General features: G+C 55.1%; 4 non-coding genes and 4 pseudogenes across 4 annotated transcripts; all 8 read left to right on the top strand.

Annotated features, from left to right (window-relative positions):
* Positions 1–786: 786 nt before the first annotated feature.
* On the top strand, positions 787–905 carry LOC123630094. Its single transcript, XR_006732589.1, has one exon. It is a non-coding gene; the product is annotated as a 5S ribosomal RNA (ribosomal RNA).
* A 3,444-nt stretch (positions 906–4,349) lies between these two features.
* LOC123630103 lies at positions 4,350–4,468 on the top strand (annotated as a pseudogene).
* Positions 4,469–5,662: 1,194 nt separating this feature from the next.
* LOC123630082 lies at positions 5,663–5,781 on the top strand. The gene has a single exon (XR_006732587.1). It is a non-coding gene; the product is annotated as a 5S ribosomal RNA (ribosomal RNA).
* A 3,447-nt stretch (positions 5,782–9,228) lies between these two features.
* On the top strand, positions 9,229–9,347 carry LOC123630102 (annotated as a pseudogene).
* Positions 9,348–10,541: 1,194 nt separating this feature from the next.
* LOC123630071 lies at positions 10,542–10,660 on the top strand. Its single transcript, XR_006732581.1, has one exon. It is a non-coding gene; the product is annotated as a 5S ribosomal RNA (ribosomal RNA).
* Positions 10,661–14,107: 3,447 nt separating this feature from the next.
* LOC123630101 lies at positions 14,108–14,226 on the top strand (annotated as a pseudogene).
* Positions 14,227–15,421: 1,195 nt separating this feature from the next.
* Positions 15,422–15,540, top strand: LOC123630045. The gene has a single exon (XR_006732570.1). It is a non-coding gene; the product is annotated as a 5S ribosomal RNA (ribosomal RNA).
* Positions 15,541–18,984: 3,444 nt separating this feature from the next.
* LOC123630100 lies at positions 18,985–19,103 on the top strand (annotated as a pseudogene).
* The last annotated feature ends 2,477 nt before the right edge of the window (positions 19,104–21,580 follow it).

The raw sequence follows: 21,580 nt of genomic DNA, 5'->3' as shown, positions 1-21,580 counted from the left end.
TGCACTTTCTCTCCGCCGCACACCCGGGCCTCGGGCCCGGGCCTCACGCCGGGCGGGCTCCTCGCCGCCGACGGGGCTCCGAGAGACACACCGGCGCGCCGCACAGGGCGACTCGCTGGCCCCCTGGGCAGAGAGGACACACAACAGCACACGGAGCGCACGCACCCAAACCCAAACCACCCACCGGCCCCTGGACCCCTGGCTACACACCCCAAACCCCACCCCACCGGGCCACAGGATAGCCGGCTCCGGCCCCCCGCGCAGCCCCCCGCCCCCGCGCGGGGGCTGCTGCCACACGCAGGCCCTGAGGGGAATCGGGGCAGAACGGTCCTCCCCAGACGGGGGTGGGGTGGCGGGGTGGGGGGGGGACACTGCAGATCTTCAGGACCTCCGGGTGACGGACCAGCGGCAGGCGCGGCCCTGCCTCCTCCTCCCGGCCCCGCCCCAAAGCCCCTCCCCACCGTGCCCTCGCGTGGGCCGGCGGAGGGCCCTCTCTCGCGCACTCTCCGGCTCCGGCCCTCCGCCCCCACGCGTGGAAGCCTGTCCCTGCGCGCGTGCCCGTGGGTCTGCTCCTCGGGGTGTGGGACGGCGGTGCGTCCGTGGTTTGGGTGGGGGTGGGGGGGTGCGCGCGCGAGACCCGTCAGGCTCCGCCTGGCCCCCCACCCCCACCCCGATAAGGGCAGGTGGGCTAGCGAAGGGCCAGGGCGGCGGGAGGGACCCGACTGCGCAGGGAGGGACGCGTCGCAGCAGATCGGCCTCTTGAGGCGTCCGGGGGCGGCCGCCCTCGTCTACGGCCAGACCGCCCTGAACGCGCCCGATCTCGTCTCACCTCGGAAGCTAAGCAGGGTCGGGCCCGGTTAGTACTTGGATGGGAGACCGCCTGGGAATCCCGGGTGCCGTAGGCTTTTTGCTCTGCTTCTTTTTCTGTCCCGCCCCCCTGGGCTGGGAAGGGGAGGGGGGGGCCTTCGCCCTCCGCGCCCGGCCCGGCTCCGCCCCCGGCCGGCCCGGACCCTGCCCCGTGGCCCCTGGAGACAGGGTCAGATTGGAGATGTGGAGGCTCAGTCCCCGAGGCTGTCACCCCTCACACACCTGCCGCAGGTCCGGGCCTCCGGAACTTCTGACCGACCGGCTCTGAATTCAGGACACAGTCTAAAGTTGTCCAAGGAGATGACCACGTTACCACCCTAGGACAGGAAAAATTGGACCCTATCCACATATGCAGAAGAAGAGAATCTAAACAGCTGGCTATTCGTTCACGGTAACATAATTCAGGAATCCAGAGGCGAAGACATCTAGAAACACTTTTCAAACGTCTAAATCTTTAGAACATATTCTGAAGGATTAAGAAGTAGAAGCATTCTTTGGACAGTCACGAGCAAGACCAGGGTGTCGATAGGAAATCCTTCTGTTCGATACTGCAAGAGACGCTCCAAAAACATACTACAACAAGGGAAAACACTAACAATATATGGGAAAGGAAAATCACCTTTCTTCATTTTCCTCACCTCCTACGGTTCTCAAAAGAGAATGTTTGCCCCTATGCGCGGGAGACCTGTAGAAATCCTAGGTGAGTCCAGCAAGATAGCTCTAGATGAAATCAACATTCGATCGATAGTTTCGATATTTCTTATTTCCTCGCAAATACACAATAATGAATGCAATTCTTGAAAAGGATAACATTCAAAGTCACAGAAAATCCACACAGCACCTACGGGGCAAAGGTGCCAACTTAGATGGAAAACTTAGCAAAAACGTACATGATGGCTCCAATCGATGGAGAGGCTACCCCGTAGTCCTCGATAGACGGACACAGAGTCCCCAAACTAATCATTTCCCCCACATTAATAAATAATCCCATTTAAACAGGGTTTATAACTAGAAACTTACAATCTGCTTCTTTCTCTTTTTCTTTTAATTTGGGAAAGGGATATGTTAAAGAATGATGATCATGATCATGATTATCATTATGACTATTATATTAAATCGAATTAACCGTACCAAAACCCCACCACTCACCTTATAAAAATGGGAGTTGATGCATATGTGGGAAGCCGCTGTGTATCTTTGTCTCAAGGCGTGGAACCACAAAAACGCTTCTCCCAAACAAATCCCATCTCGACTGTCATCCTTTTCCTTGCTTTTCCTTTGAAAGTTTTTGCTCTCTGTTATAGGACTATCTCATTGAGGTAGTTTGTTAATTTCACAGTTTATAGAATACATGTGGAACCATTCTGGATTCCTTCTGGGCAACTTGTGTGCCAGGGGAAACCTTCTGTTTGGAGAATACTCCTCGCTTACACAGGAAGCTGCAGTTCATCAGCGCTGCTAGAGAATGGCACTGCACGAATCAGTCGAAGCATCTTTATGCGATCTTTGACTAGGTCCGTGTACAAGGGGCTCCCGTGAGGATTACCCTAGATGCTTCCTGGTCACATGTGCCCTATCTTCTCTCTGGTACGTGCTACTCAGAGAATATGCTTGCTCCTGAATTATGCCAGCATTTATTCATTTCCATTTAGGCTACAGTGTTTTCCAAATGGTCCTATAATTTCGCCTCCCATATCAGCAGGGTGTGTGCAAGAGTTTTCCTCAAAGCCAACACAGTGATCAGTTTCTTAAGTTTCCTCAATCTGGTGAGTTGGAAACTATATCTGGCTTCATTTTTTATTCTGCATTTCCTTGACCAATAATGAGGACACGGGGCCAAAGGCGTATTAAGCGTATTAAACGTAGATATTCTGTAACAGTCATATTTTGCCAATTATATGGGCTACAGATACCTTGTCCTGTTTGAAGCTTGTTTTTGACCCTCTTCATGATATCTTTGGAAACTTTTTATTATGGAAAATTTGAAATAGAAACAAAATCGGAAAGAATAGTAGAATACTTTCTCACTACCCTGACTCAAGAAATCACCAACCCCTGGCCAGATCTTGTTTCCTTTATACCCCTCCTACCTTAAGTTCATGATCCCCTTAATAATATCCCTCCAACGATAAAAAGTCAATATGTTTCTATCAAAGGTAGAGGCTTTCTTCCCTTTTTCAGGGTACTCACAGCCACATTATTCCATGTAAAAATTTCACCGTGTTAGAGATAACAGCAAGTACTCAATGTTTGCGTTTCCCTGAGACACACACGCTCATTTCAGTTTCTTTGAATCCAGTCCAAATACAGTCCATACCTTGTGAGGGGTTGAGATGTCTTTTGAAAGAGTGTCCATACATCGCGACTAGTCGGGGGCAGCCCCGGTTGTCACCATTTCCCTTTGTTTCCTACCGCTGTCCGCAGTGACCCGAGCTATTTTTGCATTGTGAGGGGTTTCATCGTGGATTTAAACGTATTGAACGTGTTTCAATATCTTGCAATTATTAGACTTGCTGGCGATCAAACCGTCCTGTGTTTGGCAAACGGGAGTCTACTCATTCTGGTTCCTGTGTCTTTTGACGTGACCCTCGTCCTGTTGGATATGGTAGCATCCGTGCTTCCCAGTATGAGAAGCGTGCGTTTCCCGCCCCAGACCTCAAGTCAGCGTATGTCTCCAGTAAGTCTTAGGACCGTTTAATAACGATGGTTGGCGGAGACCACAATCTAGATGCTGGTGAAATGCACTAGTGTCGAGTTCGCACCTATGTCTCAGCACTTTCCGTGGAAAAACTTAAAAAAAAAAAAAAAAGAAAGAAAGAAAGAGAGAAAGAAAAGAAAAAAAAATTACAGGAAAACACATTGAGTTTACACTGATAATCCAAGTTCAAACTGAGAACTGAGAGTTTTTTTACATTACTTTACCGATTTCACCTCTTCCTCTCACACCCAGATTCCCAGTCCCCAAAGACACCAACAGCATTTCTTCTTTGCAGGATCCCACAGAATAATCGTAGCCATGCACCATAGAACCGTGGACTGGTTCCTACTGCATGAAGTAGGAAAGGCGAGGAAGGAACCTTCTATTGTTCCGGCTCCACTGTGAAAATGTAAGAGCTGCCGTCCGCCGAAGCCAGTCTGCTCATGTCCAAGGAGCTGTGAGCCACGTCACACTCCTTTGGAATATTTCCCTGAGCCTTCATGTGGGCTCCTGACGTCTGTAGAATCTGACAAGTCACACGTTGTCCTCCCGTTTGTGTCCTCCGTGCTTTGAATAGATGTGCTATTGAGTGCTTGATTTTTGTTGTCATAGGTGTATGTGTTTGTGGCAAAGTGTTGAGTGTTTGGTGTGTATGTAGCAGCTAGAGAGCGAGGCTCTGAAGGCTACTGGGCAGCAGGAGGGCGCGGGGTCGGGTGGGGGGCGCTGGGCCGGGAGGGCCGCGTAGCAGCTGGGCCTCTCGAGGCGTCCGGGGACGGCCGCTGCCGTCTAGGGCCATAGCACCCTGAACGTGCCCGATCTCGTCTGGTCTGGGAAGCTAAGCAGGGTCGGGCCCGGTTAGTACTTGGATGGGAGACCGCCTGGGAATACCGGGTGCTGTAGGCTTTTGCTTCTTCTTTTGTCCCGCCCGCCGGGGGGTCGGGGGTGGGGGGGCCCCCCCTCGCCTTCTGCGCCCGCCCCCACTTTCGCCCTCGGGCCCCGGCCCCTCCCCCCCCTCGGCGCGACCCGCTGCCCCCGCCCGGGGCTTCCTCCCCTCTCCCCCGCTGCAGCACCACCGCCAGGTGGCGGCAGCGGCAGAGCGTCCCAGGCGTTCCGTTGGGCCGGCAGCGGAGCCCCAACCCTGGGCCCCACACCGGGCCGGGGCCGGGCGGCGGGATCCCTAAGTGCCGCCGGGTCTCCTCTCCCCCGGACCCCGCACCCGCCGCCCCGCACTCCGGGACATCGCGTACACCCGGCGCGGGACAGCCCAGGGCGGCAAACCGTGTCCTGGGCCCCCGGACACCCGGCCCACCGTGCACTTTCTCTCCGCCGCACACCCGGGCCTCGGGCCCGGGCCTCACGCCGGGCGGGCTCCTCGCCGCCGACGGGGCTCCGAGAGACACACCGGCGCGCCGCACAGGGCGACTCGCTGGCCCCCTGGGCAGAGAGGACACACAACAGCACACGGAGCGCACGCACCCAAACCCAAACCACCCACCGGCCCCTGGACCCCTGGCTACACACCCCAAACCCCACCCCACCGGGCCACAGGATAGCCGGCTCCGGCCCCCCGCGCAGCCCCCCGCCCCCGCGCGGGGGCTGCTGCCACACGCAGGCCCTGAGGGGAATCGGGGCAGAACGGTCCTCCCCAGACGGGGGTGGGGTGGCGGGGTGGGGGGGGGACACTGCAGATCTTCAGGACCTCCGGGTGACGGACCAGCGGCAGGCGCGGCCCTGCCTCCTCCTCCCGGCCCCGCCCCAAAGCCCCTCCCCACCGTGCCCTCGCGTGGGCCGGCGGAGGGCCCTCTCTCGCGCACTCTCCGGCTCCGGCCCTCCGCCCCCACGCGTGGAAGCCTGTCCCTGCGCGCGTGCCCGTGGGTCTGCTCCTCGGGGTGTGGGACGGCGGTGCGTCCGTGGTTTGGGTGGGGGTGGGGGGGTGCGCGCGCGAGACCCGTCAGGCTCCGCCTGGCCCCCCACCCCCACCCCGATAAGGGCAGGTGGGCTAGCGAAGGGCCAGGGCGGCGGGAGGGACCCGACTGCGCAGGGAGGGACGCGTCGCAGCAGATCGGCCTCTTGAGGCGTCCGGGGGCGGCCGCCCTCGTCTACGGCCAGACCGCCCTGAACGCGCCCGATCTCGTCTCACCTCGGAAGCTAAGCAGGGTCGGGCCCGGTTAGTACTTGGATGGGAGACCGCCTGGGAATCCCGGGTGCCGTAGGCTTTTTGCTCTGCTTCTTTTTCTGTCCCGCCCCCCTGGGCTGGGAAGGGGAGGGGGGGGCCTTCGCCCTCCGCGCCCGGCCCGGCTCCGCCCCCGGCCGGCCCGGACCCTGCCCCGTGGCCCCTGGAGACAGGGTCAGATTGGAGATGTGGAGGCTCAGTCCCCGAGGCTGTCGCCCCTCACACACCTGCCGCAGGTCCGGGCCTCCGGAACTTCTGACCGACCGGCTCTGAATTCAGGACACAGTCTAAAGTTGTCCAAGGAGATGACCACGTTACCACCCTAGGACAGGAAAAATTGGACCCTATCCACATATGCAGAAGAAGAGAATCTAAACAGCTGGCTATTCGTTCACGGTAACATAATTCAGGAATCCAGAGGCGAAGACATCTAGAAACACTTTTCAAACGTCTAAATCTTTAGAACATATTCTGAAGGATTAAGAAGTAGAAGCATTCTTTGGACAGTCACGAGCAAGACCAGGGTGTCGATAGGAAATCCTTCTGTTCGATACTGCAAGAGACGCTCCAAAAACATACTACAACAAGGGAAAACACTAACAATATATGGGAAAGGAAAATCACCTTTCTTCATTTTCCTCACCTCCTACGGTTCTCAAAAGAGAATGTTTGCCCCTATGCGCGGGAGACCTGTAGAAATCCTAGGTGAGTCCAGCAAGATAGCTCTAGATGAAATCAACATTCGATCGATAGTTTCGATATTTCTTATTTCCTCGCAAATACACAATAATGAATGCAATTCTTGAAAAGGATAACATTCAAAGTCACAGAAAATCCACACAGCACCTACGGGGCAAAGGTGCCAACTTAGATGGAAAACTTAGCAAAAACGTACATGATGGCTCCAATCGATGGAGAGGCTACCCCGTAGTCCTCGATAGACGGACACAGAGTCCCCAAACTAATCATTTCCCCCACATTAATAAATAATCCCATTTAAACAGGGTTTATAACTAGAAACTTACAATCTGCTTCTTTCTCTTTTTCTTTTAATTTGGGAAAGGGATATGTTAAAGAATGATGATCATGATCATGATTATCATTATGACTATTATATTAAATCGAATTAACCGTACCAAAACCCCACCACTCACCTTATAAAAATGGGAGTTGATGCATATGTGGGAAGCCGCTGTGTATCTTTGTCTCAAGGCGTGGAACCACAAAAACGCTTCTCCCAAACAAATCCCATCTCGACTGTCATCCTTTTCCTTGCTTTTCCTTTGAAAGTTTTTGCTCTCTGTTATAGGACTATCTCATTGAGGTAGTTTGTTAATTTCACAGTTTATAGAATACATGTGGAACCATTCTGGATTCCTTCTGGGCAACTTGTGTGCCAGGGGAAACCTTCTGTTTGGAGAATACTCCTCGCTTACACAGGAAGCTGCAGTTCATCAGCGCTGCTAGAGAATGGCACTGCACGAATCAGTCGAAGCATCTTTATGCGATCTTTGACTAGGTCCGTGTACAAGGGGCTCCCGTGAGGATTACCCTAGATGCTTCCTGGTCACATGTGCCCTATCTTCTCTCTGGTACGTGCTACTCAGAGAATATGCTTGCTCCTGAATTATGCCAGCATTTATTCATTTCCATTTAGGCTACAGTGTTTTCCAAATGGTCCTATAATTTCGCCTCCCATATCAGCAGGGTGTGTGCAAGAGTTTTCCTCAAAGCCAACACAGTGATCAGTTTCTTAAGTTTCCTCAATCTGGTGAGTTGGAAACTATATCTGGCTTCATTTTTTATTCTGCATTTCCTTGACCAATAATGAGGACACGGGGCCAAAGGCGTATTAAGCGTATTAAACGTAGATATTCTGTAACAGTCATATTTTGCCAATTATATGGGCTACAGATACCTTGTCCTGTTTGAAGCTTGTTTTTGACCCTCTTCATGATATCTTTGGAAACTTTTTATTATGGAAAATTTGAAATAGAAACAAAATCGGAAAGAATAGTAGAATACTTTCTCACTACCCTGACTCAAGAAATCACCAACCCCTGGCCAGATCTTGTTTCCTTTATACCCCTCCTACCTTAAGTTCATGATCCCCTTAATAATATCCCTCCAACGATAAAAAGTCAATATGTTTCTATCAAAGGTAGAGGCTTTCTTCCCTTTTTCAGGGTACTCACAGCCACATTATTCCATGTAAAAATTTCACCGTGTTAGAGATAACAGCAAGTACTCAATGTTTGCGTTTCCCTGAGACACACACGCTCATTTCAGTTTCTTTGAATCCAGTCCAAATACAGTCCATACCTTGTGAGGGGTTGAGATGTCTTTTGAAAGAGTGTCCATACATCGCGACTAGTCGGGGGCAGCCCCGGTTGTCACCATTTCCCTTTGTTTCCTACCGCTGTCCGCAGTGACCCGAGCTATTTTTGCATTGTGAGGGGTTTCATCGTGGATTTAAACGTATTGAACGTGTTTCAATATCTTGCAATTATTAGACTTGCTGGCGATCAAACCGTCCTGTGTTTGGCAAACGGGAGTCTACTCATTCTGGTTCCTGTGTCTTTTGACGTGACCCTCGTCCTGTTGGATATGGTAGCATCCGTGCTTCCCAGTATGAGAAGCGTGCGTTTCCCGCCCCAGACCTCAAGTCAGCGTATGTCTCCAGTAAGTCTTAGGACCGTTTAATAACGATGGTTGGCGGAGACCACAATCTAGATGCTGGTGAAATGCACTAGTGTCGAGTTCGCACCTATGTCTCAGCACTTTCCGTGGAAAAACTTAAAAAAAAAAAAAAAAGAAAGAAAGAAAGAGAGAAAGAAAAGAAAAAAAAATTACAGGAAAACACATTGAGTTTACACTGATAATCCAAGTTCAAACTGAGAACTGAGAGTTTTTTTACATTACTTTACCGATTTCACCTCTTCCTCTCACACCCAGATTCCCAGTCCCCAAAGACACCAACAGCATTTCTTCTTTGCAGGATCCCACAGAATAATCGTAGCCATGCACCATAGAACCGTGGACTGGTTCCTACTGCATGAAGTAGGAAAGGCGAGGAAGGAACTTTCTACTTTTCCGGCTGCTCCACTGTGAAAATGTAAGAGCTGCCGTCCGCCGAAGCCAGTCTGCTCATGTCCAAGGAGCTGTGAGCCACGTCACACTCCTTTGGAATATTTCCCTGAGCCTTCATGTGGGCTCCTGACGTCTGTAGAATCTGACAAGTCACACGTTGTCCTCCCGTTTGTGTCCTCCGTGCTTTGAATAGATGTGCTATTGAGTGCTTGATTTTTGTTGTCATAGGTGTATGTGTTTGTGGCAAAGTGTTGAGTGTTTGGTGTGTATGTAGCAGCTAGAGAGCGAGGCTCTGAAGGCTACTGGGCAGCAGGAGGGCGCGGGGTCGGGTGGGGGGCGCTGGGCCGGGAGGGCCACGTAGCAGCTGGGCCTCTCGAGGCGTCCGGGGACGGCCGCTGCCGTCTAGGGCCATAGCACCCTGAACGTGCCCGATCTCGTCTGGTCTGGGAAGCTAAGCAGGGTCGGGCCCGGTTAGTACTTGGATGGGAGACCGCCTGGGAATACCGGGTGCTGTAGGCTTTTGCTTCTTCTTTTGTCCCGCCCGCCGGGGGGTCGGGGGTGGGGGGGCCCCCCCTCGCCTTCTGCGCCCGCCCCCACTTTCGCCCTCGGGCCCCGGCCCCTCCCCCCCCTCGGCGCGACCCGCTGCCCCCGCCCGGGGCTTCCTCCCCTCTCCCCCGCTGCAGCACCACCGCCAGGTGGCGGCAGCGGCAGAGCGTCCCAGGCGTTCCGTTGGGCCGGCAGCGGAGCCCCAACCCTGGGCCCCACACCGGGCCGGGGCCGGGCGGCGGGATCCCTAAGTGCCGCCGGGTCTCCTCTCCCCCGGACCCCGCACCCGCCGCCCCGCACTCCGGGACATCGCGTACACCCGGCGCGGGACAGCCCAGGGCGGCAAACCGTGTCCTGGGCCCCCGGACACCCGGCCCACCGTGCACTTTCTCTCCGCCGCACACCCGGGCCTCGGGCCCGGGCCTCACGCCGGGCGGGCTCCTCGCCGCCGACGGGGCTCCGAGAGACACACCGGCGCGCCGCACAGGGCGACTCGCTGGCCCCCTGGGCAGAGAGGACACACAACAGCACACGGAGCGCACGCACCCAAACCCAAACCACCCACCGGCCCCTGGACCCCTGGCTACACACCCCAAACCCCACCCCACCGGGCCACAGGATAGCCGGCTCCGGCCCCCCGCGCAGCCCCCCGCCCCCGCGCGGGGGCTGCTGCCACACGCAGGCCCTGAGGGGAATCGGGGCAGAACGGTCCTCCCCAGACGGGGGTGGGGTGGCGGGGTGGGGGGGGGACACTGCAGATCTTCAGGACCTCCGGGTGACGGACCAGCGGCAGGCGCGGCCCTGCCTCCTCCTCCCGGCCCCGCCCCAAAGCCCCTCCCCACCGTGCCCTCGCGTGGGCCGGCGGAGGGCCCTCTCTCGCGCACTCTCCGGCTCCGGCCCTCCGCCCCCACGCGTGGAAGCCTGTCCCTGCGCGCGTGCCCGTGGGTCTGCTCCTCGGGGTGTGGGACGGCGGTGCGTCCGTGGTTTGGGTGGGGGTGGGGGGGTGCGCGCGCGAGACCCGTCAGGCTCCGCCTGGCCCCCCACCCCCACCCCGATAAGGGCAGGTGGGCTAGCGAAGGGCCAGGGCGGCCGGAGGGACCCGACTGCGCAGGGAGGGACGCGTCGCAGCAGATCGGCCTCTTGAGGCGTCCGGGGGCGGCCGCCCTCGTCTACGGCCAGACCGCCCTGAACGCGCCCGATCTCGTCTCACCTCGGAAGCTAAGCAGGGTCGGGCCCGGTTAGTACTTGGATGGGAGACCGCCTGGGAATCCCGGGTGCCGTAGGCTTTTTGCTCTGCTTCTTTTTCTGTCCCGCCCCCCTGGGCTGGGAAGGGGAGGGGGGGGCCTTCGCCCTCCGCGCCCGGCCCGGCTCCGCCCCCGGCCGGCCCGGACCCTGCCCCGTGGCCCCTGGAGACAGGGTCAGATTGGAGATGTGGAGGCTCAGTCCCCGAGGCTGTCGCCCCTCACACACCTGCCGCAGGTCCGGGCCTCCGGAACTTCTGACCGACCGGCTCTGAATTCAGGACACAGTCTAAAGTTGTCCAAGGAGATGACCACGTTACCACCCTAGGACAGGAAAAATTGGACCCTATCCACATATGCAGAAGAAGAGAATCTAAACAGCTGGCTATTCGTTCACGGTAACATAATTCAGGAATCCAGAGGCGAAGACATCTAGAAACACTTTTCAAACGTCTAAATCTTTAGAACATATTCTGAAGGATTAAGAAGTAGAAGCATTCTTTGGACAGTCACGAGCAAGACCAGGGTGTCGATAGGAAATCCTTCTGTTCGATACTGCAAGAGACGCTCCAAAAACATACTACAACAAGGGAAAACACTAACAATATATGGGAAAGGAAAATCACCTTTCTTCATTTTCCTCACCTCCTACGGTTCTCAAAAGAGAATGTTTGCCCCTATGCGCGGGAGACCTGTAGAAATCCTAGGTGAGTCCAGCAAGATAGCTCTAGATGAAATCAACATTCGATCGATAGTTTCGATATTTCTTATTTCCTCGCAAATACACAATAATGAATGCAATTCTTGAAAAGGATAACATTCAAAGTCACAGAAAATCCACACAGCACCTACGGGGCAAAGGTGCCAACTTAGATGGAAAACTTAGCAAAAACGTACATGATGGCTCCAATCGATGGAGAGGCTACCCCGTAGTCCTCGATAGACGGACACAGAGTCCCCAAACTAATCATTTCCCCCACATTAATAAATAATCCCATTTAAACAGGGTTTATAACTAGAAACTTACAATCTGCTTCTTTCTCTTTTTCTTTTAATTTGGGAAAGGGATATGTTAAAGAATGATGATCATGATCATGATTATCATTATGACTATTATATTAAATCGAATTAACCGTACCAAAACCCCACCACTCACCTTATAAAAATGGGAGTTGATGCATATGTGGGAAGCCGCTGTGTATCTTTGTCTCAAGGCGTGGAACCACAAAAACGCTTCTCCCAAACAAATCCCATCTCGACTGTCATCCTTTTCCTTGCTTTTCCTTTGAAAGTTTTTGCTCTCTGTTATAGGACTATCTCATTGAGGTAGTTTGTTAATTTCACAGTTTATAGAATACATGTGGAACCATTCTGGATTCCTTCTGGGCAACTTGTGTGCCAGGGGAAACCTTCTGTTTGGAGAATACTCCTCGCTTACACAGGAAGCTGCAGTTCATCAGCGCTGCTAGAGAATGGCACTGCACGAATCAGTCGAAGCATCTTTATGCGATCTTTGACTAGGTCCGTGTACAAGGGGCTCCCGTGAGGATTACCCTAGATGCTTCCTGGTCACATGTGCCCTATCTTCTCTCTGGTACGTGCTACTCAGAGAATATGCTTGCTCCTGAATTATGCCAGCATTTATTCATTTCCATTTAGGCTACAGTGTTTTCCAAATGGTCCTATAATTTCGCCTCCCATATCAGCAGGGTGTGTGCAAGAGTTTTCCTCAAAGCCAACACAGTGATCAGTTTCTTAAGTTTCCTCAATCTGGTGAGTTGGAAACTATATCTGGCTTCATTTTTTATTCTGCATTTCCTTGACCAATAATGAGGACACGGGGCCAAAGGCGTATTAAGCGTATTAAACGTAGATATTCTGTAACAGTCATATTTTGCCAATTATATGGGCTACAGATACCTTGTCCTGTTTGAAGCTTGTTTTTGACCCTCTTCATGATATCTTTGGAAACTTTTTATTATGGAAAATTTGAAATAGAAACAAAATCGGAAAGAATAGTAGAATACTTTCTCACTACCCTGACTCAAGAAATCACCAACCCCTGGCCAGATCTTGTTTCCTTTATACCCCTCCTACCTTAAGTTCATGATCCCCTTAATAATATCCCTCCAACGATAAAAAGTCAATATGTTTCTATCAAAGGTAGAGGCTTTCTTCCCTTTTTCAGGGTACTCACAGCCACATTATTCCATGTAAAAATTTCACCGTGTTAGAGATAACAGCAAGTACTCAATGTTTGCGTTTCCCTGAGACACACACGCTCATTTCAGTTTCTTTGAATCCAGTCCAAATACAGTCCATACCTTGTGAGGGGTTGAGATGTCTTTTGAAAGAGTGTCCATACATCGCGACTAGTCGGGGGCAGCCCCGGTTGTCACCATTTCCCTTTGTTTCCTACCGCTGTCCGCAGTGACCCGAGCTATTTTTGCATTGTGAGGGGTTTCATCGTGGATTTAAACGTATTGAACGTGTTTCAATATCTTGCAATTATTAGACTTGCTGGCGATCAAACCGTCCTGTGTTTGGCAAACGGGAGTCTACTCATTCTGGTTCCTGTGTCTTTTGACGTGACCCTCGTCCTGTTGGATATGGTAGCATCCGTGCTTCCCAGTATGAGAAGCGTGCGTTTCCCGCCCCAGACCTCAAGTCAGCGTATGTCTCCAGTAAGTCTTAGGACCGTTTAATAACGATGGTTGGCGGAGACCACAATCTAGATGCTGGTGAAATGCACTAGTGTCGAGTTCGCACCTATGTCTCAGCACTTTCCGTGGAAAAACTTAAAAAAAAAAAAAAAAGAAAGAAAGAAAGAGAGAAAGAAAAGAAAAAAAAATTACAGGAAAACACATTGAGTTTACACTGATAATCCAAGTTCAAACTGAGAACTGAGAGTTTTTTTACATTACTTTACCGATTTCACCTCTTCCTCTCACACCCAGATTCCCAGTCCCCAAAGACACCAACAGCATTTCTTCTTTGCAGGATCCCACAGAATAATCGTAGCCATGCACCATAGAACCGTGGACTGGTTCCTACTGCATGAAGTAGGAAAGGCGAGGAAGGAACTTTCTACTTTTCCGGCTGCTCCACTGTGAAAATGTAAGAGCTGCCGTCCGCCGAAGCCAGTCTGCTCATGTCCAAGGAGCTGTGAGCCACGTCACACTCCTTTGGAATATTTCCCTGAGCCTTCATGTGGGCTCCTGACGTCTGTAGAATCTGACAAGTCACACGTTGTCCTCCCGTTTGTGTCCTCCGTGCTTTGAATAGATGTGCTATTGAGTGCTTGATTTTTGTTGTCATAGGTGTATGTGTTTGTGGCAAAGTGTTGAGTGTTTGGTGTGTATGTAGCAGCTAGAGAGCGAGGCTCTGAAGGCTACTGGGCAGCAGGAGGGCGCGGGGTCGGGTGGGGGGCGCTGGGCCGGGAGGGCCGCGTAGCAGCTGGGCCTCTCGAGGCGTCCGGGGACGGCCGCTGCCGTCTAGGGCCATAGCACCCTGAACGTGCCCGATCTCGTCTGGTCTGGGAAGCTAAGCAGGGTCGGGCCCGGTTAGTACTTGGATGGGAGACCGCCTGGGAATACCGGGTGCTGTAGGCTTTTGCTTCTTCTTTTGTCCCGCCCGCCGGGGGGTCGGGGGTGGGGGGGCCCCCCCTCGCCTTCTGCGCCCGCCCCCACTTTCGCCCTCGGGCCCCGGCCCCTCCCCCCCCTCGGCGCGACCCGCTGCCCCCGCCCGGGGCTTCCTCCCCTCTCCCCCGCTGCAGCACCACCGCCAGGTGGCGGCAGCGGCAGAGCGTCCCAGGCGTTCCGTTGGGCCGGCAGCGGAGCCCCAACCCTGGGCCCCACACCGGGCCGGGGCCGGGCGGCGGGATCCCTAAGTGCCGCCGGGTCTCCTCTCCCCCGGACCCCGCACCCGCCGCCCCGCACTCCGGGACATCGCGTACACCCGGCGCGGGACAGCCCAGGGCGGCAAACCGTGTCCTGGGCCCCCGGACACCCGGCCCACCGTGCACTTTCTCTCCGCCGCACACCCGGGCCTCGGGCCCGGGCCTCACGCCGGGCGGGCTCCTCGCCGCCGACGGGGCTCCGAGAGACACACCGGCGCGCCGCACAGGGCGACTCGCTGGCCCCCTGGGCAGAGAGGACACACAACAGCACACGGAGCGCACGCACCCAAACCCAAACCACCCACCGGCCCCTGGACCCCTGGCTACACACCCCAAACCCCACCCCACCGGGCCACAGGATAGCCGGCTCCGGCCCCCCGCGCAGCCCCCCGCCCCCGCGCGGGGGCTGCTGCCACACGCAGGCCCTGAGGGGAATCGGGGCAGAACGGTCCTCCCCAGACGGGGGTGGGGTGGCGGGGTGGGGGGGGGGACACTGCAGATCTTCAGGACCTCCGGGTGACGGACCAGCGGCAGGCGCGGCCCTGCCTCCTCCTCCCGGCCCCGCCCCAAAGCCCCTCCCCACCGTGCCCTCGCGTGGGCCGGCGGAGGGCCCTCTCTCGCGCACTCTCCGGCTCCGGCCCTCCGCCCCCACGCGTGGAAGCCTGTCCCTGCGCGCGTGCCCGTGGGTCTGCTCCTCGGGGTGTGGGACGGCGGTGCGTCCGTGGTTTGGGTGGGGGTGGGGGGGTGCGCGCGCGAGACCCGTCAGGCTCCGCCTGGCCCCCCACCCCCACCCCGATAAGGGCAGGTGGGCTAGCGAAGGGCCAGGGCGGCGGGAGGGACCCGACTGCGCAGGGAGGGACGCGTCGCAGCAGATCGGCCTCTTGAGGCGTCCGGGGGCGGCCGCCCTCGTCTACGGCCAGACCGCCCTGAACGCGCCCGATCTCGTCTCACCTCGGAAGCTAAGCAGGGTCGGGCCCGGTTAGTACTTGGATGGGAGACCGCCTGGGAATCCCGGGTGCCGTAGGCTTTTTGCTCTGCTTCTTTTTCTGTCCCGCCCCCCTGGGCTGGGAAGGGGAGGGGGGGGCCTTCGCCCTCCGCGCCCGGCCCGGCTCCGCCCCCGGCCGGCCCGGACCCTGCCCCGTGGCCCCTGGAGACAGGGTCAGATTGGAGATGTGGAGGCTCAGTCCCCGAGGCTGTCGCCCCTCACACACCTGCCGCAGGTCCGGGCCTCCGGAACTTCTGACCGACCGGCTCTGAATTCAGGACACAGTCTAAAGTTGTCCAAGGAGATGACCACGTTACCACCCTAGGACAGGAAAAATTGGACCCTATCCACATATGCAGAAGAAGAGAATCTAAACAGCTGGCTATTCGTTCACGGTAACATAATTCAGGAATCCAGAGGCGAAGACATCTAGAAACACTTTTCAAACGTCTAAATCTTTAGAACATATTCTGAAGGATTAAGAAGTAGAAGCATTCTTTGGACAGTCACGAGCAAGACCAGGGTGTCGATAGGAAATCCTTCTGTTCGATACTGCAAGAGACGCTCCAAAAACATACTACAACAAGGGAAAACACTAACAATATATGGGAAAGGAAAATCACCTTTCTTCATTTTCCTCACCTCCTACGGTTCTCAAAAGAGAATGTTTGCCCCTATGCGCGGGAGACCTGTAGAAATCCTAGGTGAGTCCAGCAAGATAGCTCTAGATGAAATCAACATTCGATCGATAGTTTCGATATTTCTTATTTCCTCGCAAATACACAATAATGAATGCAATTCTTGAAAAGGATAACATTCAAAGTCACAGAAAATCCACACAGCACCTACGGGGCAAAGGTGCCAACTTAGATGGAAAACTTAGCAAAAACGTACATGATGGCTCCAATCGATGGAGAGGCTACCCCGTAGTCCTCGATAGACGGACACAGAGTCCCCAAACTAATCATTTCCCCCACATTAATAAATAATCCCATTTAAACAGGGTTTATAACTAGAAACTTACAATCTGCTTCTTTCTCTTTTTCTTTTAATTTGGGAAAGGGATATGTTAAAGAATGATGATCATGATCATGATTATCATTATGACTATTATATTAAATCGAATTAACCGTACCAAAACCCCACCACTCACCTTATAAAAATGGGAGTTGATGCATATGTGGGAAGCCGCTGTGTATCTTTGTCTCAAGGCGTGGAACCACAAAAACGCTTCTCCCAAACAAATCCCATCTCGACTGTCATCCTTTTCCTTGCTTTTCCTTTGAAAGTTTTTGCTCTCTGTTATAGGACTATCTCATTGAGGTAGTTTGTTAATTTCACAGTTTATAGAATACATGTGGAACCATTCTGGATTCCTTCTGGGCAACTTGTGTGCCAGGGGAAACCTTCTGTTTGGAGAATACTCCTCGCTTACACAGGAAGCTGCAGTTCATCAGCGCTGCTAGAGAATGGCACTGCACGAATCAGTCGAAGCATCTTTATGCGATCTTTGACTAGGTCCGTGTACAAGGGGCTCCCGTGAGGATTACCCTAGATGCTTCCTGGTCACATGTGCCCTATCTTCTCTCTGGTACGTGCTACTCAGAGAATATGCTTGCTCCTGAATTATGCCAGCATTTATTCATTTCCATTTAGGCTACAGTGTTTTCCAAATGGTCCTATAATTTCGCCTCCCATATCAGCAGGGTGTGTGCAAGAGTTTTCCTCAAAGCCAACACAGTGATCAGTTTCTTAAGTTTCCTCAATCTGGTGAGTTGGAAACTATATCTGGCTTCATTTTTTATTCTGCATTTCCTTGACCAATAATGAGGACACGGGGCCAAAGGCGTATTAAGCGTATTAAACGTAGATATTCTGTAACAGTCATATTTTGCCAATTATATGGGCTACAGATACCTTGTCCTGTTTGAAGCTTGTTTTTGACCCTCTTCATGATATCTTTGGAAACTTTTTATTATGGAAAATTTGAAATAGAAACAAAATCGGAAAGAATAGTAGAATACTTTCTCACTACCCTGACTCAAGAAATCACCAACCCCTGGCCAGATCTTGTTTCCTTTATACCCCTCCTACCTTAAGTTCATGATCCCCTTAATAATATCCCTCCAACGATAAAAAGTCAATATGTTTCTATCAAAGGTAGAGGCTTTCTTCCCTTTTTCAGGGTACTCACAGCCACATTATTCCATGTAAAAATTTCACCGTGTTAGAGATAACAGCAAGTACTCAATGTTTGCGTTTCCCTGAGACACACACGCTCATTTCAGTTTCTTTGAATCCAGTCCAAATACAGTCCATACCTTGTGAGGGGTTGAGATGTCTTTTGAAAGAGTGTCCATACATCGCGACTAGTCGGGGGCAGCCCCGGTTGTCACCATTTCCCTTTGTTTCCTACCGCTGTCCGCAGTGACCCGAGCTATTTTTGCATTGTGAGGGGTTTCATCGTGGATTTAAACGTATTGAACGTGTTTCAATATCTTGCAATTATTAGACTTGCTGGCGATCAAACCGTCCTGTGTTTGGCAAACGGGAGTCTACTCATTCTGGTTCCTGTGTCTTTTGACGTGACCCTCGTCCTGTTGGATATGGTAGCATCCGTGCTTCCCAGTATGAGAAGCGTGCGTTTCCCGCCCCAGACCTCAAGTCAGCGTATGTCTCCAGTAAGTCTTAGGACCGTTTAATAACGATGGTTGGCGGAGACCACAATCTAGATGCTGGTGAAATGCACTAGTGTCGAGTTCGCACCTATGTCTCAGCACTTTCCGTGGAAAAACTTAAAAAAAAAAAAAAAAGAAAGAAAGAAAGAGAGAAAGAAAAGAAAAAAAAATTACAGGAAAACACATTGAGTTTACACTGATAATCCAAGTTCAAACTGAGAACTGAGAGTTTTTTTACATTACTTTACCGATTTCACCTCTTCCTCTCACACCCAGATTCCCAGTCCCCAAAGACACCAACAGCATTTCTTCTTTGCAGGATCCCACAGAATAATCGTAGCCATGCACCATAGAACCGTGGACTGGTTCCTACTGCATGAAGTAGGAAAGGCGAGGAAGGAACCTTCTATTGTTCCGGCTCCACTGTGAAAATGTAAGAGCTGCCGTCCGCCGAAGCCAGTCTGCTCATGTCCAAGGAGCTGTGAGCCACGTCACACTCCTTTGGAATATTTCCCTGAGCCTTCATGTGGGCTCCTGACGTCTGTAGAATCTGACAAGTCACACGTTGTCCTCCCGTTTGTGTCCTCCGTGCTTTGAATAGATGTGCTATTGAGTGCTTGATTTTTGTTGTCATAGGTGTATGTGTTTGTGGCAAAGTGTTGAGTGTTTGGTGTGTATGTAGCAGCTAGAGAGCGAGGCTCTGAAGGCTACTGGGCAGCAGGAGGGCGCGGGGTCGGGTGGGGGGCGCTGGGCCGGGAGGGCCGCGTAGCAGCTGGGCCTCTCGAGGCGTCCGGGGACGGCCGCTGCCGTCTAGGGCCATAGCACCCTGAACGTGCCCGATCTCGTCTGGTCTGGGAAGCTAAGCAGGGTCGGGCCCGGTTAGTACTTGGATGGGAGACCGCCTGGGAATACCGGGTGCTGTAGGCTTTTGCTTCTTCTTTTGTCCCGCCCGCCGGGGGGTCGGGGGTGGGGGGGCCCCCCCTCGCCTTCTGCGCCCGCCCCCACTTTCGCCCTCGGGCCCCGGCCCCTCCCCCCCCTCGGCGCGACCCGCTGCCCCCGCCCGGGGCTTCCTCCCCTCTCCCCCGCTGCAGCACCACCGCCAGGTGGCGGCAGCGGCAGAGCGTCCCAGGCGTTCCGTTGGGCCGGCAGCGGAGCCCCAACCCTGGGCCCCACACCGGGCCGGGGCCGGGCGGCGGGATCCCTAAGTGCCGCCGGGTCTCCTCTCCCCCGGACCCCGCACCCGCCGCCCCGCACTCCGGGACATCGCGTACACCCGGCGCGGGACAGCCCAGGGCGGCAAACCGTGTCCTGGGCCCCCGGACACCCGGCCCACCGTGCACTTTCTCTCCGCCGCACACCCGGGCCTCGGGCCCGGGCCTCACGCCGGGCGGGCTCCTCGCCGCCGACGGGGCTCCGAGAGACACACCGGCGCGCCGCACAGGGCGACTCGCTGGCCCCCTGGGCAGAGAGGACACACAACAGCACACGGAGCGCACGCACCCAAACCCAAACCACCCACCGGCCCCTGGACCCCTGGCTACACACCCCAAACCCCACCCCACCGGGCCACAGGATAGCCGGCTCCGGCCCCCCGCGCAGCCCCCCGCCCCCGCGCGGGGGCTGCTGCCACACGCAGGCCCTGAGGGGAATCGGGGCAGAACGGTCCTCCCCAGACGGGGGTGGGGTGGCGGGGTGGGGGGGGGGACACTGCAGATATTCAGGACCTCCGGGTGACGGACCAGCGGCAGGCGCGGCCCTGCCTCCTCCTCCCGGCCCCGCCCCAAAGCCCCTCCCCACCGTGCCCTCGCGCGGGGCGGGGGAGGGCCCCCTCGCGGGCACTCTCCGCCTCTGGCCTCCCCCCCCCCCGTCCCCGCGCCTGGAATTCCGTCCGAGCGCGCTGGAGCCCGCCGGTCTGCTGGGTGGGGTGTGGGACGGTGGTGCGGCGCTTCCGTGTTTCTGCCAGGGGACAGGAGGTGTGGGCGACCACGCGCCAGACCCGTCAGTCTTCCCCTGCCCTCCTCCCTCCGAGCACCCCCCAATCGGGACAGGGGGGTATAGCGAATCGCAGAGGCGGCGGGAGGGACCGCCCTGGGCGAGGAGGGGCCCTTATTGGCTCGGCCTCTTGGGGCTTCCCAGAGGACCCCCCAGTGTCTGAGGCCGCACCGCCCTGAAGGCGCCGGATCTCCTCTGATCTGGGAAGCTAAGCAGGGTCGGGACCCGGATGGGAGACCGCTGCTGGGAGACTGCTGCCGGGAGACTGCTGCCGGGAGACCGCTGGCGGGGAACAATGCCGGGCGTGGCAGTTGGCAGTTGGCAGTTGGCTTTTTTGTTTTTCTTTCTCTGCCTCTTTTGCTGTCCTGCCCCCCTGGGCTGGAAGGCGGGAGGGGCTCCTCCGCCCGCCTCGGCCGTCAAGGGGCGGCCCCCTCTGCCCTCTCCGCCCCCGCCCCGGCTCCCGGCCCCGGCCGGCCCGGACCCTGCCCCGGGGCCCCCGGAGAGAGGGTCCGATTGGAGATGTGGAGGCTCAGTCCCCGAGGCTGTCGCCCCTCACACGCCTGCCTCCGCAACTGCTGACCGACCGGCTCTGAATTCAGGACACATTCTAATGTTGTCCAAGTACATGACCACGTTACCCTAGGAAAGGAAAAATTGGATCCTCTCCATATATGCAGAAGAAGAGAATCTAAACGGTTGGCTATTCGTTCACGGGAACATAATGGAAGAATCCAGATGAGAAGACATCTAGAGACACTTTTCAAAAGTCTGAATCTTTAGAAAATGTTCTCAAGGATTAAGAAGTAGAAACATTCCTTGGAAAGTCACGAGCAAGACGAGGGTGTTGATAGGAAATCCTTCTCTTCGATACTACAAGAGACGCTCTGAAAATCTCCTCAAACGAGGTCAAAAACCAAGAGTATGTGGGAAAGGAAAATCAACTCTTTCGTTTGCCTCACCTGCTACGGTTCTCAGAATAGACTGTTGGCCCCTGTGCACAGAGACCGGCAGAAACCGGAAGCGAGTTCAGCAACATAGCTCCATCTGAGGTCCGCATTCCATCGATAGTTTCAACCCTTCTTATTTCCTACCAGAGACACAATAAGGAAGGCGAGTTTTCAAAAGGATTCCCATTCGAAGTCACAGAAGATCTACATAGCGCCTCCGGGAACGAGGTGCCGACGTGGAGGGAAAACTTAGTACCCGGGGCGGGGAGGACACGCCAGAGGAAACTGGGGCAGGCAGGGAGTGCACGCATCCGCACCCGAACGCCCCACCGGCCGCCGGCCCCGCGACGGGCCGGCCGGTTCTGGGGCCCCGCGGGTGCCGCTGCCACACTCGTGCCCCGACGGGAATCGGGGCAGAGCGGTCCTCCCAAGACAGGGGGGCCGCACGTCTTCGCGACCTCCGAG

The sequence above is a fragment of the Lemur catta genome, unplaced genomic scaffold (assembly GCF_020740605.2).
Source record: "Lemur catta isolate mLemCat1 unplaced genomic scaffold, mLemCat1.pri scaffold_91_ctg1, whole genome shotgun sequence".
Lineage (NCBI taxonomy): Eukaryota > Metazoa > Chordata > Mammalia > Primates > Lemuridae > Lemur > Lemur catta.
This window is presented reverse-complemented; position numbering and strand designations above follow the sequence as displayed.